The sequence below is a fragment of the Scyliorhinus torazame genome, chromosome 20 (genome assembly GCF_047496885.1).
Source record: "Scyliorhinus torazame isolate Kashiwa2021f chromosome 20, sScyTor2.1, whole genome shotgun sequence".
Classification (NCBI taxonomy): Eukaryota; Metazoa; Chordata; class Chondrichthyes; order Carcharhiniformes; family Scyliorhinidae; genus Scyliorhinus; species Scyliorhinus torazame.
In genome coordinates, this window is record NC_092726.1 from 54,344,703 (window position 1) to 54,367,176 (window position 22,474).

The window sequence follows — 22,474 nt, forward strand, 5'->3', positions numbered from 1 at the left end:
GTGGATTTTGTTTTGACAGATTCCCAGAGAGAGAGACGGAGAGATGCAGAGAACGAGAGAGATAGAACATAGAACATAGAACGGTACAGCGCAGTACAGGCCCTTCGGCCCACGATGTTGCACCGAAACAAATACCATCTAACCTACACTCTGCCGTTATCATCCATATGCTTATCCAATAAACGTTTAAATACCCTCAATGTTGGTGAGTTCACTACTGTTGCAGTTAGGGCATTGCACGGCCCCAGCACTCTTTGCGTAAAGAACCTACCTCTGACCTCTGTCCCATATCTATTACCCCTCAGTTTAAAACTATGTCCCCTCGTGCCAGCCATTTCCATCCGCGGGAGATGGCTCTCACTGTCCACCCTGTCTAACCCCCTGATCAATTTGTATGCCTCTATTAAGTCTCCTCTTAACCTTCTTCTCTCCAACGAAAACAACCTCAAGTCCATCAGCCTTTCCTCATAAGATTTTCCCTCCAAAGAGGGCAACATCCTGGTAAATCTCCTCTGCACCCGTCCAAAGCCTCTGCGTCCTTCCTATAATGCGGTGACCAGAACTGTACACAATACTCCAAATGCGGCCGGACCAGAGTTTTGTACAGCTGCAACATGACCTCCTGACTCCGGAACTCAATCCCTCTACCTATAAAGGCTAACACTCCATAGGCCTCCTTCACAACCCTATCAACCTGGGTGGCAACTTTCAGGGATCTATGTACATGGACACCTAGATCCCTCTGCTCATCCACACTTCCAAGAACTTTACCATTAGCCAAACATTCCGCATTCCTGTTATTCCTTCCAAAGTGAATCACCTCACACTTCTCTACATTAAACTCCATTTGCCACCTCTCAGACCAGCTCTGCAGCTTATCTATTTCCCTCTGTAACCTGCTACATCGTTCCACACTGTAGACAACAACACCGAATTTAGTGTCGTCTGCAAATTTACACACCCACCCTTCTGCGCCCTCCTCGAGGTCATTTATAAAAATGACAAACAGCAACGGCCCCAGAACAGATCCTTGTGGTACGCCACTTGTAACTGCACTCCATTCTGAACATTTCCCATCAACCACCACCCTCTGTGTTCTTTCAGCTAGCCAATTTCTGATCCACATCTCTAAATCACCCTCAATCCCCAGCCTCCGTATTTTCTGCAATAACGTACCGTGGGGAACATTATCAAACGCTTTACTGAAATCCATATACACCACATCAACTGCTCTACCCTCGTCTACCTGTTCAGTCACCTTCTCAAAGAACTCGATAAGGTTTGTGAGGCATGACCTACCCTTCACAAAGCCATGCTGACTATCCCTGATCATATTATTCCTATCTAGATGATTATAAATCTTGTCTCTTGCGATCCCCTCCAAGACTTTACCCACTACAGACGTGAGGCTCACCGTCTATAGTTGCCGGGGTTGTCTCTGCTCCCCTTTTTGAACAAAGGGACCACATTTACTATCCTCCAGTCCTCTGGCACTATTCCTGTAGCCAATGATGACATACAAAATCTAAGCCAAAGGTCCAGCAATCTCTTGCCTGGCCTCCCAGAGAATCCAAGGATAAATCCCATCACCTCTTCCCTACGTATCAATGCCATCTATTCTAATAGCCTGCGTCTCAGCATTCTCCTACACAACATTACCTTTTTCCTGAGTGAATACTGACGAAAAATATTCATTTAGTATCTCGCCTATCTCTTCAGACTCCACACACAACTTCCCATCCCTGTCCTTGACTGGTCCTACTCTTACCCTAGTCATTCGCTTATTCCTGACATAGCTATAGAAAGCTTTTGGGTTTTACTTGATCCTACCTGCCAAATACTTCTCATGTCCCCTCCTTGCTCGTCTTAGCTCTCTCTTTAGATCCTTCCTCGCTACCTTTTCATAGATCATAAAATTTACAGCGCAGAAGGAGGCGATTCAGCCCATAGAGTCTGCACCGGCTCTTGGAATGTGCACCCTACCCAAGGTCAACACCTTTACCCTATCCCCATAACCCAGTAACCCCACCAGTAACCTGCACATCTTTGGACTGTGGGAGGAAACCGGAGCACCCGGAGGGAACCCACGCACACACGGGGAGGATGTGCAGACTCCGCACAGACAGTGACCCAAGCCGGAATCGAACCTGGGACACTGGAGCTGTGAAGCAATTGTGCTACCCACAATGCTAACGTGCTGTCCCAATGCTACTTTGTAACTATCCATCGCCCCAACTGAAACTTCACACCTCATTTTCACATCGGCCTCCTTCTTCCTCTTAACAAGAGATTCCATTTCTTTGGTAAACCACGGTTCCCACGCTCTACGCCTTCCTCCATGCCTGACCGGTACATACTTATCAAGAACACACAGTAGCTGATCCTTGAACAACCTCCACTTATCCAGTGTGCCCAACACTTGCCGCCTACTTCTCCAACCTACCCCCCCCACCCCCCCAAGTCACGTCTAATGGCATCATAATTGCCCTTCCCCCAGCTATAACTCTTGCCCTGCGGTGTATACTGGTTCCTTTCCATCACTAACGTAAACGTCACCGAATTGTGGTCACTGTCCCCAAAGTGCTCTCCTACCTCCAAATCCAACACCTGGCCTGGTTCATTACCCAAAACCAAATCCAACATGGCCTCGCCTCTTGTTGGCCTGTCAACATATTGTGTCAGGAAACCCTTCTGCACACACTACAAAAAACGACCCATCTAATGTACTCGAACTATATCTTTTCCAGTAAATATTTGGAAAGTTAAAGTCCCCCATAATAACTACCCTGTTACTTTCGCTCTTATCCAGGATCATCCTCGCCATCCTTTCCTCTACATCCCTAGAACTATTTGGAGGCCGATAGAAAACTCCCAACAGGGTGACGTCTCCTTTCCTGTTTCTAACCTCAGCCCATACTACCTCGGAAGATGAGTCCCCATCTAGCATCCTCTCCGGCACCGTAATACTGCTCTTGACTAGCAGCGCCACACTACCCACTCGTTTGCCTCCTTCTCTGAGCTTACTAAAACACCTAAACACCGGAACCTGCAACATCCATTCCTGTCACTGCTCTATCCATGTCTCCGAAATGGCCACAACATCGAAGTCCCAGGTACCAACCCATGCTGCCAGTTCCCCTACCTTATTTCGTCTACTCCTGGCATTGAAGTAGACACACTTCAAACCACCTACCTGAACTCTGGCCCCCTCCTGCGACATCAAATCTGTGCTCCTGACCTCATTACTCTCATTCTCCCGTACCCTAAAACTACAATCCAGGTTCCCATGCCCCTGCTGCATTAGTTTAACCCCACCCCCCCACCCCCCCAAGAGCACTAACAAATCTTCCCCCCCCCCCAGGATATTTGTGCCCCTCAGGTTCAGATGTAGACCATCCTGTCTGTAGCGGTCCCACCTTTCCCATAAAGAGCCCCAGTTATCCAGAAATCTGAATCCCTCCCGCCTGTACCATCCCTGTAGCCACGTGTTTAATTGCTCTCTCTCCCTATTCCTGATCTCATTATCACGTGGCACGGGCAACAACCCAGAGATAACATCTCTGTTTGTTCTAGTTCTGAGCTTCCACCCTAGCTCCCTGAAAGCCTGCCTTACATCCTTGTCCCCTTTCCTACCTATGTCGTTAGTGCCAATGTGGACCACGACTTGGGGCTACTTCCCCTCCCCCTTAAGGACCCGGAAAACACGATCCGAGACATCACGTACCCTTGCACCTGCGAGGCAACATACCAAACGTGAGTCTCTCACGCTCCCACAAAATCTCCTATCTGTGCCCCTGACTATCGAGTCCCCAATTACTAATGCTCTGCCCCTCTCGCCCCTTCCCTTCTGAGCAACAGGGACAGATTCCGTGCCAGAGGCCCGTACCTCATGGCTTACCCCTGTTAAGTCCCCCCCCACCCCACAAGTATCGAAGGCGTTATACTTGTTTCTCAGGGGAACGACCGCAGGGGATCCGTGCACTGACTGCTTTTTCCCAGACCCTCTTACAGTTACCCATCTATCCCCAATCGGTGGTGTAACTAATTCCCTGAAGCTGCTATCTATGACCCCCTCTGCCTCCCGAATGATCCGAAGTTCTTCCAACTCCAGCTCCAGTTCCCTAACTCGGTCTTGGAGATGCAGGAGATGGCAGCACTTCCTGCAGGTAAAATCAGCAGGGTCAATAACGGCACCCCTCACCTCAAACATCCTGCAGGAGGAACATTGCACTTCCTTCCCTGCCATCCCTCTGACTTACAACCAAGCTCTGGCTAACAACTAAATTTTAAAATTAATAATAATACAATATGGCACTTACCTCACACCAATGGGTTTTATTATTAGGTTAGAAGAGGAGGGCGGGTGGGAGACACTACACGTGTAGTGACTCGGGTTTCCTCTCCACCAGAATTTATTGGTGAGGGTCTTCTTCGAAGTCCGCGGGTCGAACTTCCTGTTCCCGCCTTAAAAAAATAAAAACAAACAACAGCAAAGAGGAACAGAAACGGGACCAGGTAAGTGTTTACTTAAATACTCACCCACCAGCAGCCCCCGCACTCCGCTCCCGCTGGAACTCCAAGAGATGCTCCTGCAAGGTAAGTTATTTTAAACTTAAATACTCACCCACCAGCAGCCCCGCACTCCGCTGGAACTCCAAGTGATGCTCCTGCAAGGCAAGTTATTTTAAACTTCAATACTCACCCACCAGCAGCCTCTGCACTCCGCTCCCGCTGAAACTCCAAGTCTCCCCCTCCCCCAGCGAGAGGGATGGAGAGGGGGGGAATCCCCCAATCCACTGACAGAACACAGTTTGAACCGATGGAGGGAGAAAAGAAAGGGAGGGTAAGGGGGTAAACAAGGAGCAGGAGGTTCACACACCAGGTCGGCCAGGAATGGCATCACGGAGGGTCTGCGGGGGAGAGAGGGGAAGGGTTAGGGAAAGGGGAGTTGGGGGGTGCTTGGGGAGGGGGGGGGGTGGTTGAGAGACGCCGAACTGAACTGCAACAGTTTGTAAGTAAAGAAAGGTAAGAGAAAGCCTTTTCACTCTCTGATAATTGGCAGCAAACCGCAATGCACAGAATTGTGAAAATGGCAGTAAAAAGATTTTTCAATACATTCAGAATGCCCAATTCAGTTTTTCCAATTCAGGGGCAATTTAGTGTGGCCAATCCATCTGCCCTCCACATCTTTGGGCTGTGGGGGTGAAACCCACGCAAACACGGGGAGAATGTGCAAACTCCACACGGACTGTGACCCAGAGCCGGTATTGAACAGTGGTTAGCACTGCTGCCTCACAGTTACAGGGTCCCAGGTTCGATTCCCGGCTTAGGTCACTGTCTGTGCGGAGTCTGCACGTTCTCCCCGTGTCTGCGTGGGTTTCCTCCGGGTGCTCCGGATTCCTCCGACCGTCGAGAGACGTGCAGGTTAGGTGGGTTAGCCGAGATAAATCAAAATGTAACACTTGCCCGTATGAAGTAGATTCCACTGACAGATTCCGAAAGCTGCACAGAAAAATGACTGCTTATTTTAAACTTTGAAACGGAACTATTTTAACTTGTCCATCAGTCATATTGAACAGAAATGTTGTCCCCGTGGGCTGACAGTTTCTCAACAAGATTGAAACATTGAGGAACCCCACGTACTGCATTTGACAACATTTGTGGCACTTCCAAAATCTCCGATACATTGCTGTCTGTATTGTGTGAATCCAGCTGTGAAATACCTGCACAATTTAAACTTCCACTGTTTCTGCCTCCTCATCATTGATAAAGAACAGTTCTAATCTTTTTAAGTCAAAAGTACATCATCTTACATTTCCCTACACTGAAATGAGTCCACCAGTTCAGTCTTCAGCCACAATATTAATATCTCTCTGCAGTTTGGTTCAGCACTGTTGCTTACAATGCTGTCTAATGTTTGGTGTCATCGGCAAAATAGGATGTGCAGCATTCTATCAAATTGCCTTAAAGGGCTAATGTACACAGCAAAACTGTGTGTGTGTGCGCACGCACACATGTGTCTATGCAGGAGTGTATGTGTGTGTACACGTGTATGTATCTGTCAGTGTGTGCACGCGCATATGTTTGTGTTTGACGAACTAATCCCACTGCTCCAATCCCTCCGCAGAGCTCTCCATCAATCCCAAACTAATCCCACTGCCCCACTCTCTCCACATAGCTCTCTAACAATCCCAAAATTGGCCACAGTATCTAAAGATGTTCAGGTTAGGTGGGGTGACAGAGACGGGGTAGGGGAGTGGGCCTAGGTACGGCGCTCTGTTCAGGGTTCACACTGTCTCTGTCATTATTGTTTTCACCTACAATGCTGCCAAACCTTCTACCAAACTTTCTATCTCATTATCTTCAATCAGTACCAAACAAAGTCAAACTGAGATACACCTGAACACACAGACACACACACAGGCACACACATACACACAGACACACACACACAGGCACACACATACACACAGACACACACAGGCACACACACACACAGGCATACACACAGAGACACACACAGGCACACACACACGCACGCACACACACACAGGCACATACACACTTTGGCACACACACACAGGCACACACAAAGGCATACACTCACAGGCACACACACACACAGACACACACAGGCACACACACACACACAAGCACACACAGGCACACACGCACACACATACACACCTACACACACACACACACACAGGCATACACACAGGGACACACACAGGCACACACACACACGCACGCACACACACACAGGCACACACACACTTTGGCACACACGCACAGGCACACACATACTCACAGGCACACACAAAGGCACACACACACAGACGCACACACACACAGACACACACACAGACACACACACACAAGCACACACAGGCACACACACACACAGGCACACGCACACACACACAGGCACACACGCAGGCACACACACACAGGCACACACACAGGTACACACACACAGGCACACACACACAGGCACAAACTCAGACAGGCTGGGTCAATACATCTTTCAAATGGAGCGAGATCACCTCTCCACCTTTAACTTGGAGATGTGTATCTGGCCTGTGTGTGACCCAAGACACACACTGACTCTGAACATCCTCACAGCAGCTTGGGGACAGACATTTCTAATGCACTTCATAACCTTTGGGTATCACAAACTGTTTCACAGGCAATGGATCCCTTTTGAAAAGTGGTAATTTAGGAAATGGACCAGCTCCTTTCAGAGAGAGAGACACACACACAGAAACAGGATGAGATTGTGCTGTACATGTTTCACAGCTGTCACTGAGACACACACGAGATGTACAATATCAATTATTATTCTGAAGGATTTGATTTAATCACCCCTGAGACGAAATTCCAGTGTTTCAGAGTAAAGCTTCATCTACACTGTCCATCAAACACTCACAACCCAAATACTGTCTGGGGTTAAATACAGAGTCAAAATCCCTCTGTCCTGTCCAAGGAATTTTTCATTGCAGATAGTTATTTTTATTTTTTGGAAAATCAGAACTTAAATTGCACAGACTCCCAGGGTGGACTCTTGTTTATTTCAGCCCTTCACATTAAAACATGAAGTGTAAGCTCCGATTAGAGTTGTCTGCTTGTCTCTGTCTGTGTATGCAATGTTCCTGGAGCTTTTTCTCTTGTCTGAAGTATTTGAATAATAGGCCTTGGTTAATCAATCCTTTCTCACAGCACATCGAAGTTGTGAATCTTCAAGACACTCAGTCTAATGTACTTAACAAACAACTGCATCCTTTGATCATCAATCCATTTCCCAACCATAAATAGATCTCACACATTGCCATAACAGGAATATCTCCATCAAATCGTCTAATCAGTTCCCCATACACTTGTTCACACTTGCCTGTATGAAGTAAATTCCCCTGACAGAATCCGAAAGCTGCACAGAAAAATGACTGCTTATTTTAAACTTTGAAACGGATCTATTTTAAATTGTGCATCAGTCCTATTGAACAGAAATGTTGTCCCTGTGGGATGACAGTTTCTCGGTAAGATTGAAACATTGAGGAACCCCACGTACTACATTTGACAACATTTGTGGCACTTCCAAAATCTACGATACATTGCTGTCTGTATTGTGTGAATCCAGCTGTGAAATATCTGTACAGTTTAAACGTCCACTGTTTCTGCCTTCTCAACATTTATAAAGAACCCAGTTCGAATCTTTTTAAGTCTAAAGTACATCATCTTTCATTTCCCTACACTGAAATGCGTTCACCAGTTCAGTCTTCAGCCAAAATATTAATATCTCTCTGCAATTTGTTTCAGCAATGCTGCTAACAATGCTGTCGAATGTTTGGTGTCATTGGCAAAATAGGATGTGTAGCATTCTATCAAATTGCCTTAAAGGGCTAATGTACACAGCAAAACTGTGTGTGTGTCTGTGCGCATGCACACATGTGTCTATGTAGGAGTGTATGTGTGTGTACGCATGTATCTGTACACGTGTATGTATCTGTCAGTGTGTGCTCGCGCATATGTCTGTGTTTGACGAACTAATCCCACTGCCCCACTCCCTCCGCATAGCTCTCTATCAATCCCAAACTAATCCGACTGCCCCTCTCTCTCCACATAGCACTCGAACAATCCCAAAATTGGCCCACAGCCCCACTCTCTCCCCATAGCCCTGTATCAATGCCAACCTAATCCCACTGCTCCACTCTCTCCGCATAGACTTGTGTCAATCCAAACTTATCCCACTGCCCCACTCTCTCCGCATAGACTTGTGTCAATCCAAACTTATCCCACTGCCCCACTCCCTCCACATAACCCTGTATTAATACAAAATAATCCCATTGCGCCGTCCTCTCCCCATGGCCCTGTATCAATCCAACCAATTCCCACTGCTCCACTTTACCCTCATAGCCCTGTATCAACCCCAAACTAATCCCACTGCCCCGTCCTCTCCCCATAGCTCTGTATCAATCCAAGCTAATTCCACTGTCCCGCTCTATCCTCATAGCGCTGTATCAATCGCATACTAATCCCACTGCCCTGTCCACTTCCCATAGCCCTGAATTAACCCCCAAACTAATCACACTGCCCTATTATCTCCCCATAGCCCTATCAATCCTCAAACTAATCACAATGCCCTACTATCTCCCTCAGAGCACTGTATCAATCTCAAGCTAATCCCACTGCCCCGCTCTCTCCCCATAGCCCTGTATCAATCACAAACTAAAACCAATGCCCCATCCTCTCCCCATAGCCCTGTCTCAATCGCAAACTAATCAAAATGCCCCGCCCTGGCCCCATAGCCGTGTATCAATCCCAAACTAATCCCACTGACCCACTCTCTCCTCATAGACCTGTATCAATCCCAAACTAATCCCACTGCCGCACTCTCTCCACATAGCCGTGCAACAATCCCTAAAATAATCCCACTGACCCGCTATTTCCCCACATCCCTGTATCAATCCCAAACTAATCCCACTGCTCCACAATATCCCCATTGCCCTTTATCAATCCCCAAAGTAATCCCACTGCCCCGCTCTCTCCCAATAACCCTGTATCAATCCCAAACTAATCCCACTGCCCCGCCCTCTACCTTTAGCCCTCTATCAATCCCAAACTAATCGCACTGCCCAACTCTCTCCCCATAGCCCTGTATCAACCCAAAGTAATCCTACTGCCCCACAATTTCCCCATCGCCCTGTATCAATTCCGAAACTAATCCCACTGTCCGCTCTCCCCCATAGCACTGTATCAATCCCAAACTAATCCCACTGCCCCACTTGCCCCCTTTGCCCTGTATCAATCCCCAACCTAATCCCACTGCCCGCCCTCTCCTCATTTGCCTGTATAAATACCCAAACTAATCCCACTGCCCCACTCTCTCCCTATAGCCCTGTATCAATCCCCAAACTAATCCTACTGCCCCACTCACTCAGCATTGCACTGTATCAATCCCCAAACTAGTCCCTCTGCCCCAGTCTCACCCCACAGCCCTGTATCAATCCCCAAACTAATTCCATTGCCCCACTCTCTCCCCATAGCCCTGTATGAAACCTCAAACTAATCCCACTGCCCAACTCTCCTCCTTGCACTGTATCAATCCCCAAACTAATACCACTGCCCCACTCTCCCCATAGCCCTGTGTCAATCCCCAAATTAATATCACTCTCCACATAGTATTGTGTCAATCTCAAAACTAAAAACACTGCAGCAGTCTCTCCCCGTAGCCCTGTATCAATCCTCAAACTAATCCCACTTCCCCACTCTCTCCCCATTGCCCTGTATCAATCCCCAGACTAATCCCACTGCTCCACTCTCCCGTAGCCCGGTGTCAATCCCCAAATTAACCCCACTGCCCCACTCTCTCCCCATAGGCCTGTATCAATCCCCAAACTAATCCCACTGCCCCACTCTCTCTCCATAGCCCTGTATCAATCCTCAAACTAATCCCACCGGCCCACTCTCTCCCCATCGCCCTGTACCAATCGCCAAACTAATCCCACTGTCCCCCTCTCTCCCCATGGCACTGTATGAATTCACCAATTCATCCCACTGCCCCACTCTCTTCATTGCCCCAAAGTACTCCGCTGTCTCACCAAGGCCCTCTATCAATTCCCAAAATAACCCACTGTCCCGCTCTCCCCATAGCCTGTATCAATCCCCAAACTAACCCACTCCCCCCACAGCCCTGTGTCAGTTCCCAAACTAACCCCCACTCCCCCCACAGCCCTGTGTCAGTTCCCAAACACTCTTCCCACAGCCCTGAGTCAATCCTAAAATGATCCCATCCTCCCCATAACACTGTGTCAATCGCCAATCGAATCCCACTCTCCCCACAGCCTTGTATCAATCCCCAAACAAATCTCACTACCCACTGTATCAATCCCCAAACTAATTCCACTGCCCCACTCTCTCCATAGCTCAAATCGGTCCTGAAACTAATCCCACTGTCCGCTGTTTCCCTAAGTCACTCTATCAATTCCCCCAATTATTTTGTTTACATTTAGAGTGCCCAATTATCATTATTTTTCCATTTAAGTGGCAATTTAGCGTGGCCAATCCACCTGGCCTGCGTATCTCTGGGTTGTGGGGGTGAAACCCAGGCAGACACCGGGAGAATGTACAAACTCCACAGGGACAGGGGCCCAGGGCCGGGATTCGAACCCGGGTACTCAGTGCCGTAGGCTGCATTGCTAACCTCTGTGCCACGTGCCGCCCTTATCAATTCCCAACTTTATCTGACTGTGCGACTCTCTTCATTGGCCTGTGTCAACCCCAAAACTAATCCCATCTCCCCATATCCCTGTGTCTATCCCAAAACTAATCTCATTGTCCCACTCTCTCCCCATAGCCCTGTTTCAATCCCCAAACTAATCCCACTGCCACACCCTCCCCATAGCCCTGTATCAATCCCCAAACTAATCCCCCTGCCCCGCTCTCCCCATAGCCCTGTATCAATCCCCAAACTAATCCCACTGCCCACACTCCCCACAGCCCTGTATCAATCCCCAAACTAATCCCACTTCCCCACTCCTTCCTCATAGCCCTGCATCAATCCCCAAACTAATCCCCCTGCCCCACTCTCTCCCCATATCCCTGTATCAATCCCCAAACTAATCCCACTGCACCACTCTCTACCCATAGCCTTGTATCAATCACTGAACTAATCCCACTGCCCCACTCTCTCACCATAGCCCCTTATCAATCCCCAAACTAACCCCACTGCACCGCTCTCTACCCATAGCCCCGTTTCCATCCCCAAACTGATCCCACTGCCCCGCTCTCTCCCCATAGCCCCGTTTCAATCCCCAAACAAATCCCATTGCCCGGCTCTTGCCCCATTGCCCTGTATCAATCCCACTGCTCCACTCTCTCCCCATAGCCCCGTTTCAATCTCCAAATTAATCCCATTGCCCGGCTCTCGCCCCATTGCCCTGTATCAATCCCCAATCTAATCCCACTCTCCCCACAGCCCTGTGTCAATCCCCAAACTAATCCCACTCTCCCCATAGCCCTGTGGGGAATTTTCCATCATGATCCCATTTCTGATTGTGGAATCTTACTGTGCAATCAATCTGCCTGCTGTCAGTTTGTACACCTTCGAGTAGAAAGAGGGAAATAAATCCATCTTCAGAGCCTCTAAACTTAATTTTGAAAGTGCCCCATTTTTAGGCTCTTCCTGTGCACAAGCTGCCTGCAGAATTCCTCAAATTAAAAACAAGGTGAGAGAGAAGCGTGAGGGGTGAGTTAACAGAAAGCAGTTGGGGTTATCAAACTGACCGTTTTCATTGAATCCAAATTGTTTCATTTTAAATTCTAATCTCAGAAATTGACATCAGAAGAATTCAGTGAAAAACCCCATTGAACCTCCCTGTGTAATAAAACGATGTTGGTGCCGATGACCCTGTATTTCTTCAGGAATAAACTTTACATCTCCCAGTGGGAAAAATCAAATTGAACCCCAATTTATAGAGCAGCTCACTGACAAAATCTGTTTGTGAGTAACAGAATAAGATTGTCCACATCAAAGACTCCCAAGACAGGAACGTCCTGGGGTTCCTTGCCGGTCTTTACTCATTGTATAGAAAGCTCTCCTTGGGAGACAGAGAGAATAGACATCCCAAACTAGTCAGAAATTCAGGGGGATATAAATATTATCCTCAAGACTGAAGTAAGGACAGGACATTGCTGGATCTGTTGCTGTGACCTGAATTAACATAACCCTCGACATGACAAATGCCTCTGGTCTCTCCTGTGAAGACGCATCTTTAGTAAACAATCACAGCGGACAGACTGTAAATATTCATGACAGAAAGTCAGGGGGTAGGTCTGCACACAGACCTCTGAGGAGATCTCAACCAATACTGTTTCTAATCATTTCCCAATAGAATTTTAACTGATGCTTCAATTCTGTTATACAAAAATGTCGTTCATGTGGGATGGTTGTGTTAAGACAGCAGCTTGCTGGATGCATTACTGTGTCATTTATCAATCGTGAGGAGATTGGTATCTCTTGTTAGTCATTTACATGTCAATAGTGAGCTGTCCGCAGAGGCAGACATTCCACACGTGTCAGAGACTAGGGTTGGAGTTTGCTCACAGCTCACTGAGGATAAATCTGAGTCTGAGGGACTTCAGTTCTCAAACCAATCCTCCCACTTCACTGAAAACATTGCCCCTCTTGTTCAGTGTGTGTCTGTGTGTGTTGCTGAGTGGCGCTTCAGTTTGAAGTGAGAGAGCTTGAAGTGAGAGCTGTTGGTGGTGTGAGGAAGTGGAGTTCCCCGATCCTACCTGCCCAAGCTTATGTTGTGCCTGGTGGGAGTGGGACCATCCAGGGCGACAGGACCGGCCTTCTGTCCTCCCACCCCTCTGCCCGAGGTTGGAGTGGGACCATCCAGGGCTGCGGGCCCAGCCTTCTGTCCCCCACTCCTCTGCCTGAGGTGGGAGTGGGACCATCCAGGGCTGCAGGCCCAGCCTCCTGTCCTCCCACCCCTCTGCCTGAGGTGGGAGTGGGACCATCCAGGGCTGCAGGCCCAGCCTCCTGTCCTCCCACCCCTCTGCCTGAGGTGGGAGTGGAGCAATCCAGGGCTGCAGGCCCAGCCTCCTGTCCTCCCACCCCTCTGCCTGAGGTGGGAGTTGGACCTCCTGGAGCTGCAGCGACAGACTTTGTTTTGGCTCCGGTAGAGCTGAGGAGTGTAGTCCGCCCGCTGTACCACCTGCGTCTGGTGTGGGGCAGCGTTGGACATTACTTTAGCCCCCTCCAGGGCTGAAGAACGCTGCCCAGCTCTGCTATTGCCCTGCGGCGCCTCCCCTTGTGGCCCCTGCATTTAGGCTGCCACTTCCCACCTCGCCTGTCCTTTACCGTTTTATACGGCCGGGTGGTACCAGTGGTGGGCATGGCCAGCACCTCGGGGGCATCCTCCACGCTGCCGGGGGGGCAGGGCGGCCAAGACATTATGCGGGGGCGGCAGCCTCGCGTCCCTCCGCTGCCTCCGCAGCGCCCTCGCCCTCCCGCCTGCTCACGCGGCAGCTGGGAGTGAAGTGTTATGCCCACCCTACCATGACCATTGAGGCGGGCACCCGTGAGATGGCCGGGGTTCTAGGCCCCTCGGCCATCATAGCCGCCTCGCGGATGTACGGCAAATCCGTGTTTTGCCTGCGGGCCGAGCAGGCGGCCCACCGGGCCCTGGAAAGGGGGCTCACGGTGGGCGGGACACACGTGGCGGTGGAGCCGCTGGAGGCCACCGCAGAACGTGTTGTTCTATCAAACTTCCCACCCTTGCTCCCCACTAAGCTCTTCCTCCCCCATCTCAACCTACTGGGGGTGGTCACTTCCGGTGTGGCTCCGCTGACGCTCGGCCTGCGGGACCCCTCCCTCCGCCATGTATACTCCTTCTGGCGTCAGGTTTGTACCTGCCTGACCCGGGAGGAGGTCACGGAGGGACGTTTTGTGATCTCCCATGTTATGGGAGAGGCGTTTTCAGAACCCCAAATGTATGATGAATTCAACCAACCTCCCTCTTTAATGTATTGTTGCTTTTTGAAGCACACGGCTTGTTCTCCAGGTCTGGTGTTACAATTATGGACACTTGGGTTTTTAAACACAAAACAATGTTTATTTCATGAACTCAACTTAACCTTTTAAATAAACATTGGATCAGTTAACACCCCTTACTTCAAAGATAACCCCGAAAATATTACAACACTAAATAATCCTTCAGTTATTCCGTTAAACATCCAACATGCTTAACACCTTTAAACAGCAACACATCAGGTTAAAGGCATGACTATTATGTGTTGAAATCAACCAAATGATCCAGAGTTAGTATTTCATGACAGAGATCACAGCAGATCCAGCTCACTGCAAACACAGACACGCCCAAGCTCTTTTCATCAAAACTGAAACTAAAAACTGCAAAATGGCTGAGCTAAAATCCCAGCTCCACACACACTGACATCACTGCATTTCTTAAAGGTACATTGCTTAATCATCCATTTCTTAAAGGCACTCTCACATGACACCTCCCCCCCGCCCACCCCCACAAAAAATAAATAAACCATCAACTTCAAGATGGTTTCATTACACCATCCACGAAGAAATGTACACAGTAAATAACCAACAGGCCGCTCTAGCCCTTCATCGACGTCTTGGAGAAGCACCGCACCTACGCCCACATCGCTCGCATTAACAGCCACTTTGAATGGTTTGGTATAATTTGGGATGACTAACACAGGAGCAGTGGGTAACACAACCTTCAGGCCGTCAAATGCCTGTTGACACTCCTCTGTCCATTGGAATTTGTTACGCTACTTGAGCAAGTCCGTCAGTGCAGCAACCCCATTGCTAAAATTTGGTAAAAAGTGCCGGTAAAATCCAAGAATTCGCATTATTTCCCGTCGTGTCGAGGGTATCGGAAACTCCCCAATAACTTTCATTTTCACATTCCGTGGGACCAGTCGACACTGTCCGATTGTATGGCCAAGGAAAGTGACTTGGGCTTTTCCAAATTCACTTTTGGCTCGGTTTATCACCAAACCCGCATCCTGAAGTCGATCGAATAACTCCCTCAGATGTTTTAAATGTTCTTTCCATGTCTGGCTGAAAACCACCAGATCATCGACGTATACCGCACAATTGGGTAATCCTGAAACGACTGGATTCGTTAACCGTTGAAATGTTGCTGGGGCGTTTTTCATGCCAAATGGCATAACTTTTAATTGGTATATACCATCTGGAGTCACAAAAGCTGGTATCTCCTTCGCCCTTTCGGATAAAGGTACTTGCCAGTAACCTTTCAGGAAATTCACCAGTACCCGAACCCGCACCCGAATTGTCCCACTTTCTCAATGCAATCCTCCAAACGTGGGATAGGATAAGAGTCCGTTCTTGTAACTGCATTTACCTTTCTATAGTCCACACACAACCGTTGGCTACCATCTGGTTTAGGTACCATCACTATGGGTGTGCTCCATTTAAATTATGCCATTCTTCAGCATACTCTCAATCTCTCTGTTACCCTGTGCCACTTTTAAAGGATTAAGTCTATATGAATGTTGTTTGATCGGAACAGCATTTCCCACATCTACATCATGTATAGCCATTTTAGTACTTCCCAATTCATCTCTACAAACTTGCCCATGTGATATCAATAACTCTTTCAGGTCAGTTCGTTTTTCCTCTGGAAGGTAACTTAACAATTCATCCCAATTTTTAAGAACATCCGCATTTTCCAATTTAATTTGAGTTATGTCAAATTCACAGTCATCTGGATTTGGTTCGTCACTTTGAGTTAGAATCATTAAAACCTCGTTTTTCTCTCCTTCCCTTTCAAAGTACCTTTTAAGCATATTCGCATGACACACTCGGTGAGTCTTCCTTCTAACTGGAATTTTTAACCACATAATTCACCTCACTTAATTTCCTTTCAATCTGATACGGTCCACAAAACCTAGCTTTTACACGCTCACCTACCAGTGGTAACAACACTAAAACGTTATCCCCACTGGCAAAACTACGAACTTTGGATTTCTTGTCCGCTACCCTTTTCATCACATTTTGTGCAACTTTCAAATGTTGTCGAGCCAATTCACCTGCTCTACTTAATCGTTCCCTAAAATTTGACACGTAATCCAATTGTGTAATTTCCGATTTCTCACCCAACAATTTTTCCTTAATCAATTTAAGTGGTCCCCTTACCTCATGACCAACCATTAGTTCAAAATGACTAAATTTGGTAGACTCATTAGGTGAATCCCTAATTACAGACAATAGGAATGTAATTCCTTTATCCCAATCCTCTGATAATCCTGACAATAAGCCCTCAACATTGTCTTTAATGTCTGATGCCACCTTTCGAACGCACCCTGCGATTCTGGGTGGTACGCAGTTGATTTAAATTGTTTTATTCCGAAGCTATCCATAACTTCTTTGAATAAATTTGAAGTAAAATTCGACCCTTGATCCGATTGAATGTCTGTGGGTAGCCCATGTCTAGCAAAGAATTAATGTAACTCCTCCACAATCCTTTTAGCTGTAATATTACGTACTGGAATGGCCTCTGGAAACCTAGTAGACACATCCATTATAGTCAAAAGATGTTGATTCCCACTTTTTGTTTTAGGAAGCGGTCCTACACAATCGATTAGGACCCTTGTAAAAGGTTCCTCAAATACTGGAATGGGTATTAGGGGCGCTGGTTTTATCACTGCTTGAGGTTTCCCTATCACTTGACATGCGTGACATAATTGACAAAATTTAACTACATCTTTATGTAGTCCAGGCTAATAAAAATGTTTCTGGATTTTAGCTTGAGTTTTCCTTATTCCCACATGACCTCCCATTGGTACCTCATATGCAACTCGCAACACCTCCTTTCTATACCCTACCGGCAATACTACTTGGTGAACTTCTGCCCACTTTTCATCCGCCTGCATACGTCCATTTTCTCATCAATACATCACTTTTACGGTAATAACACTCTGGTATACTCTCAGATTCCTCTTCCGTATATGCTTTTTGGTATATCTGTTTTATTTCTACATTTTTCTGTTGTAAGTCCGCCAATTTTTCTGAACTAAAAATAACCGCCTCATGCTCCACCTCTTCTTGTTCTTTTTCAACCATCTGATCAAAAATTGTTTCTGATAATTGCACTTCCACTTCATCTTCACTCTTTGATTTCTCCTCTTGTCTTAACCTGTGACTTTGCGACCCGGTTACTACACAATCCGGAAAAATCCCAGGATATTCGTCCTTCAACCCTTCAGTTGTCTGATTTTCCTCTGTCTTATCAACCACAGTAGGCATCACTCCCACCTGCGATCCAGCGATATCATTACCCAAGATAAACTGTGTTGCTGGACAAGATAGTTTCTCTATTACTCCTACTACCACTTCACCACTCCTCACTGGTCTTTCCAACCTTACCTTATATACTGGAACGCTACTCCTCTCACCCTGTATTCCACATATCACCACCTTTTCTGGCAACATTCATCCCAATCTACATAATTCCTCATCTCTTACTATTAAAGATTGACTAGCCCTGTATGTCATAAAATTGTGACTTATTTACCTGCTCATGCTGATACACATGAGTAGACTTGACCAACACAAGTAAATTCTTTAACGACATCTGGAATCTTCTTAACAATGACTTCTTGAACAGGCTGTACAATCGTTTGCACCTCCTTCGCTTCCCTTGGGCTTTCCTTCACCACTCTAAGAACCCTCACTGTCTTATCCTGTTTATCGACATCAGCCTTTCCAGTGCTTTTCTTCAACCACCAACACTGTGACTTTACATGGCCGAGTTTGTTACAGTGAAAACATTTGAAACTTTTCAGCCCTTTTCCACCCTCCTGGATTTCTTTTTTAATCTGAGATACATTCTCTTTATTGTCTCCCATCAGATCACCTTTACCTTTACTACTTGAGTATTTCTCATGTCCCCAGTTTCTATGCCTCACCGGCTGAAGCTGATGTCGGAAACCAATCTTTGATTTATGAACTAATTCATACTCAACTGCTATTTCTGCTGCTAATCTCGCAGTTTTAAACCCCTGTTCTTCCACATGAGTTCTCACTACATCAGGAGTTGAATTTTTTAACTCCTCCAAAAGTATAATTTCTCTGAGAGCTTCATACGTTTGGTCTATTTTAAAAGCCCTTATCAACCTATCAAAATTAGTCTGTTTGAGGCTTTTAAACTCCATGAATGGTTGATCAAATTATTTCCTAAAATGTCTAAACCTTTGTCTGTAAACTTCAGGTACCAGCTTATATGCACTTAAGATGTATTTCTTCACCTCCTCATACGTTCCAGATATCTCCTCCGGTCGTGATGCAAACACTTCACTAGCTCTACCTACCAGCTTTGTTTGAATCAGTAACACCCACATGTCCTGTGGCCATTTCATTTGTTTAGCTACCTTCTCAATTGAAACGAAAAAGGCTTCCACTTACTTCTCGTCAAACCTTGGCAATGCTTGGACATATTTAAATACATTTCCGCCAAGCCTTCGACTATGACGCTCTTTCTCACTATCATAAGACCATAAGACCATAAGACATAAGAGCGGAAGTAAGGCCATTCGGCCCATCGAGTCCACTCCACAACTCAATCATGGCTGATTTCGACTCCATTTACCCGCTCTCTCTCCATAGCCCTTAATTCCTCGAGAAATCAAGAATTTATCAACTTCTGTCTTAAAGACACTCAAAGTCCCGGCCTCCACCACCCTCTGTGGCAATGAATTCCACAGACCCACCACTCTCTGGCTGAAGAAATTTCTCCTCCTCTCTGTTCTAAAGTGACTCCCTTTTATTCTAAGGCTGTGCCCCCGGGTCCTAGTCTCCCCTGCTAATGGGAACAACTTCCCTACATCCACCCTATCTAAGCCATTCATTATCTTGTAAGTTTCAATTAGATCTACCCTCAACCTCCTAAACTCCAATGAATATAATCCCAGGATCCTCAGGCGTTCATCGTATGTTAGGCCTACCATTCCTGGGATCATCCGTGTGAATCTTCGCTGGACCCGCTCCAGTGCCAGTATGTCCTTCCTGAGGAGTGGGGCCCAAAATTGCTCACAGTATTCTAAATGGGGCCTAACTAATGCTTTATAAAGCTTCAGAAGTACATCCCTGCTTTTATATTCCAAGCCTCTTGAGATAAATGACCACATTGCATTAGCTTTCTTAATTATGGACTCAACCTGCAAGTTTACCTTTAGAGAATCCTGGACTAGGACTCCCAAGTCCCTTTGCACTTCATCATTATGAATTTTGTCACCGTTTAGAAAATAGTCCACGCCTCTATTCTTTTTTCCAAAGTTCTAGACCTCGCACTTGCCCACGTTGAATTTCATCAGCCATTTCTTGGACCACTCTCCTAAACTGTCTAAATCTTTCTGCAGCGTCCCCACCTCCTCCATACAACCTGCCCCTCCACCTATCTTTGTATCATCGGCAAACTTAGCCAGAATGCCCTCAGTCCCGTCATCTAGAGCGTTAATATATAAAGAGAACAGCTGTGGCCCCAACACTGAACCCTGCGGGGCACCACTCGTCACCGGTTGCCATTCCGAAAAAGAACCTTTTATCCCAACTCTCTGCCTTCTGCCTGACAGCCAATCGTCAATCCATGTTAGTAATTTGCCTCGAATACCATGGGCCCTTCTTTTACTCAGCAGTCTCCCGTGAGGCACCTTATCAAAGGCCTTTTGGAAGTCAAGCTAGATAACATCCATTGGCTCTCCTTGGTCTAACCTATTTGTCATGTCTTCAAAGAACTCTAATAGGTTTGTCAGGCACAACCTCCCCTTACTAAATCCATGCTGACTTGTCCTAATCCGACCCTGCACTGCCAAGAATTTAGAAATCTTATCCTTAACAATGGATTCCAGAACCTTGCCAACAACCGATGTTAGGCTAATTGGCCTATAAGTTTCCATCTTTTTCCTTGGTCCCTTCTTGAACAGAGGGGTTACAACAGCGATTTTCCAATCCTCTGGGACTTTCCCTGACTCCAGTGACTTTTGAAAGATCATAACTAACGCCTCCACTATTTCTTCAGCTATCTCCTTTAGAACTCTAGGATGTATCCCATCTGGGCCCGGAGATTTATCAATTTTTAGACCTCTTCGTTTCTCTAGCACTTTCTCCTTTGTGATGGCTACCATATTCAACTCTGTCTCCTGACTCTCCGACTTTGTTCGGATATTACTCATGTCGTCTACTGTGAAGACTGACGCAAAGTACGTATTCAGTTCCTCAGCTATTTCCTTGTCTCCCATCACAAAATTACCAGCATCATTTTGCAACCGCCCAATGTCTACTTTTGCCTCCCGTTTGTTTTTAATGTATTTAAAGAAACTTTTACTATCATTCCTAATATTACTGGCTCGCCTACCTTCAAATTTGATCCTCTCTTTCCTTATCTCTCTCTTTGTTATCCTCTGTTTGTTTTTGTAGCCTTCTCAATCTTCTGACTTCCCACTACTTTTTGCCACATTATAGGCTTTCTCTTTTGCTTTGATGCATTCCCTATCTTCCTTTGTCAGCCATGGCTGCCTAATCTCCCCTCTGATAACCTTTCTTTTCTTTGGGATGAACCTCTGTACTGTGTCCTCAATTACTGCCAGAAACTCCTGCCATTGCTGTTCTACTGTCTTTCCCACTAGGCTCTGCTCCCAGTCAATTTTCGTCAGTTCCTCCCTCATGCCCCTGTAGTTACCTTTATTTAACTGTAACCCCTTTACTCACCTATCCTCATCACTATCATCCAACTGTACCTTTCCCTTTACGTCTGCCAATTTGAATTGACTGTCATGTTTCATGGCCATTTTCTGAAGTTCGTACTCCCTCTCTTTATCTTTCTCCCTGATCTGTATCGCCCTTTATTTGTATTTTTGTTCTGCTGGGGCTATTCTTTCTTTTCTCCTTTCTTCTCTCTCCTTTTCTTTTTCGTCTCTCTCTCTCTGTTTCTTTGTTTTTCCTCTCTCTCTCTTTCTTTCTCTTTTTCCTCTCTCTCTCTCTCGTATTCAAGCCGCTTTAACTATTTTTCCTGTTCCATTCGTTTAATTTGCAACTGAATTTTTGCCATATCTAATGAGTCAGAATGTATCAGAGGCAAATATAATTGCGCAGGTACCCCGTTAAGTAACTCATCTTTTCGTATTTTGCCAGGCAGTGGTAACTGCAATACTTTTGCCAGACCCAACAGTCTGTTTTTACTCTCTGAAAGTAAGGTATCACGTGTTATCGTGTCCACCCCAAAAACTTCTGAGCCTCTGAAAGAGCCATTGTTTACAACACACTTATACTAAAATACCACACCGGAAAGCAACACTCCTTCACTGTCGTAAGTTCACAAACGCCAATCCAATAGATAGACTTTTATTCCGGACGAGCCCTCAATTGTTTTTGGAGAGGCGTTTTCAGAACCCCAAAATGTATCACGGAGTTCAACCAACCTACCCCTTTCATGTACTGTTGCTTTTGAAGCACACGGCTTGGTCTGCTGGTGTGGTATAACAATTATAGACACGTGGGTATTTACACACAAAACAATGTTTATTCCATGAACTCAACTTAACCTTTTAAATAAACATTGGATCATTTAACACCCCTTACTTCAAAGATAATCCCGAAAATAATACAACATTAAATAATCCTTCAGTTATTCCTTTAAACAACCAAGAGACTTAATACCTTTCAAGAGAAACACATCAGATTAAAGACATTACTATTATGAGTTTAAATCACCCAAATGATTCAGAGATAGTCTTTCATGGCAGTGATTGCAGCAGATCAAGCTCACTGGAAACACAGACACACCTAAGCTGTTTTCCTCAAAACTGAAACTAAAAACTGCAAAATGGCTGAGCTAAAAACCCAGCTCCACCCAGCTCTTAAAGGCACTCTCACATGACACCCTTCAAGGGGAGGACCACAGGGTGTTTTGGACAG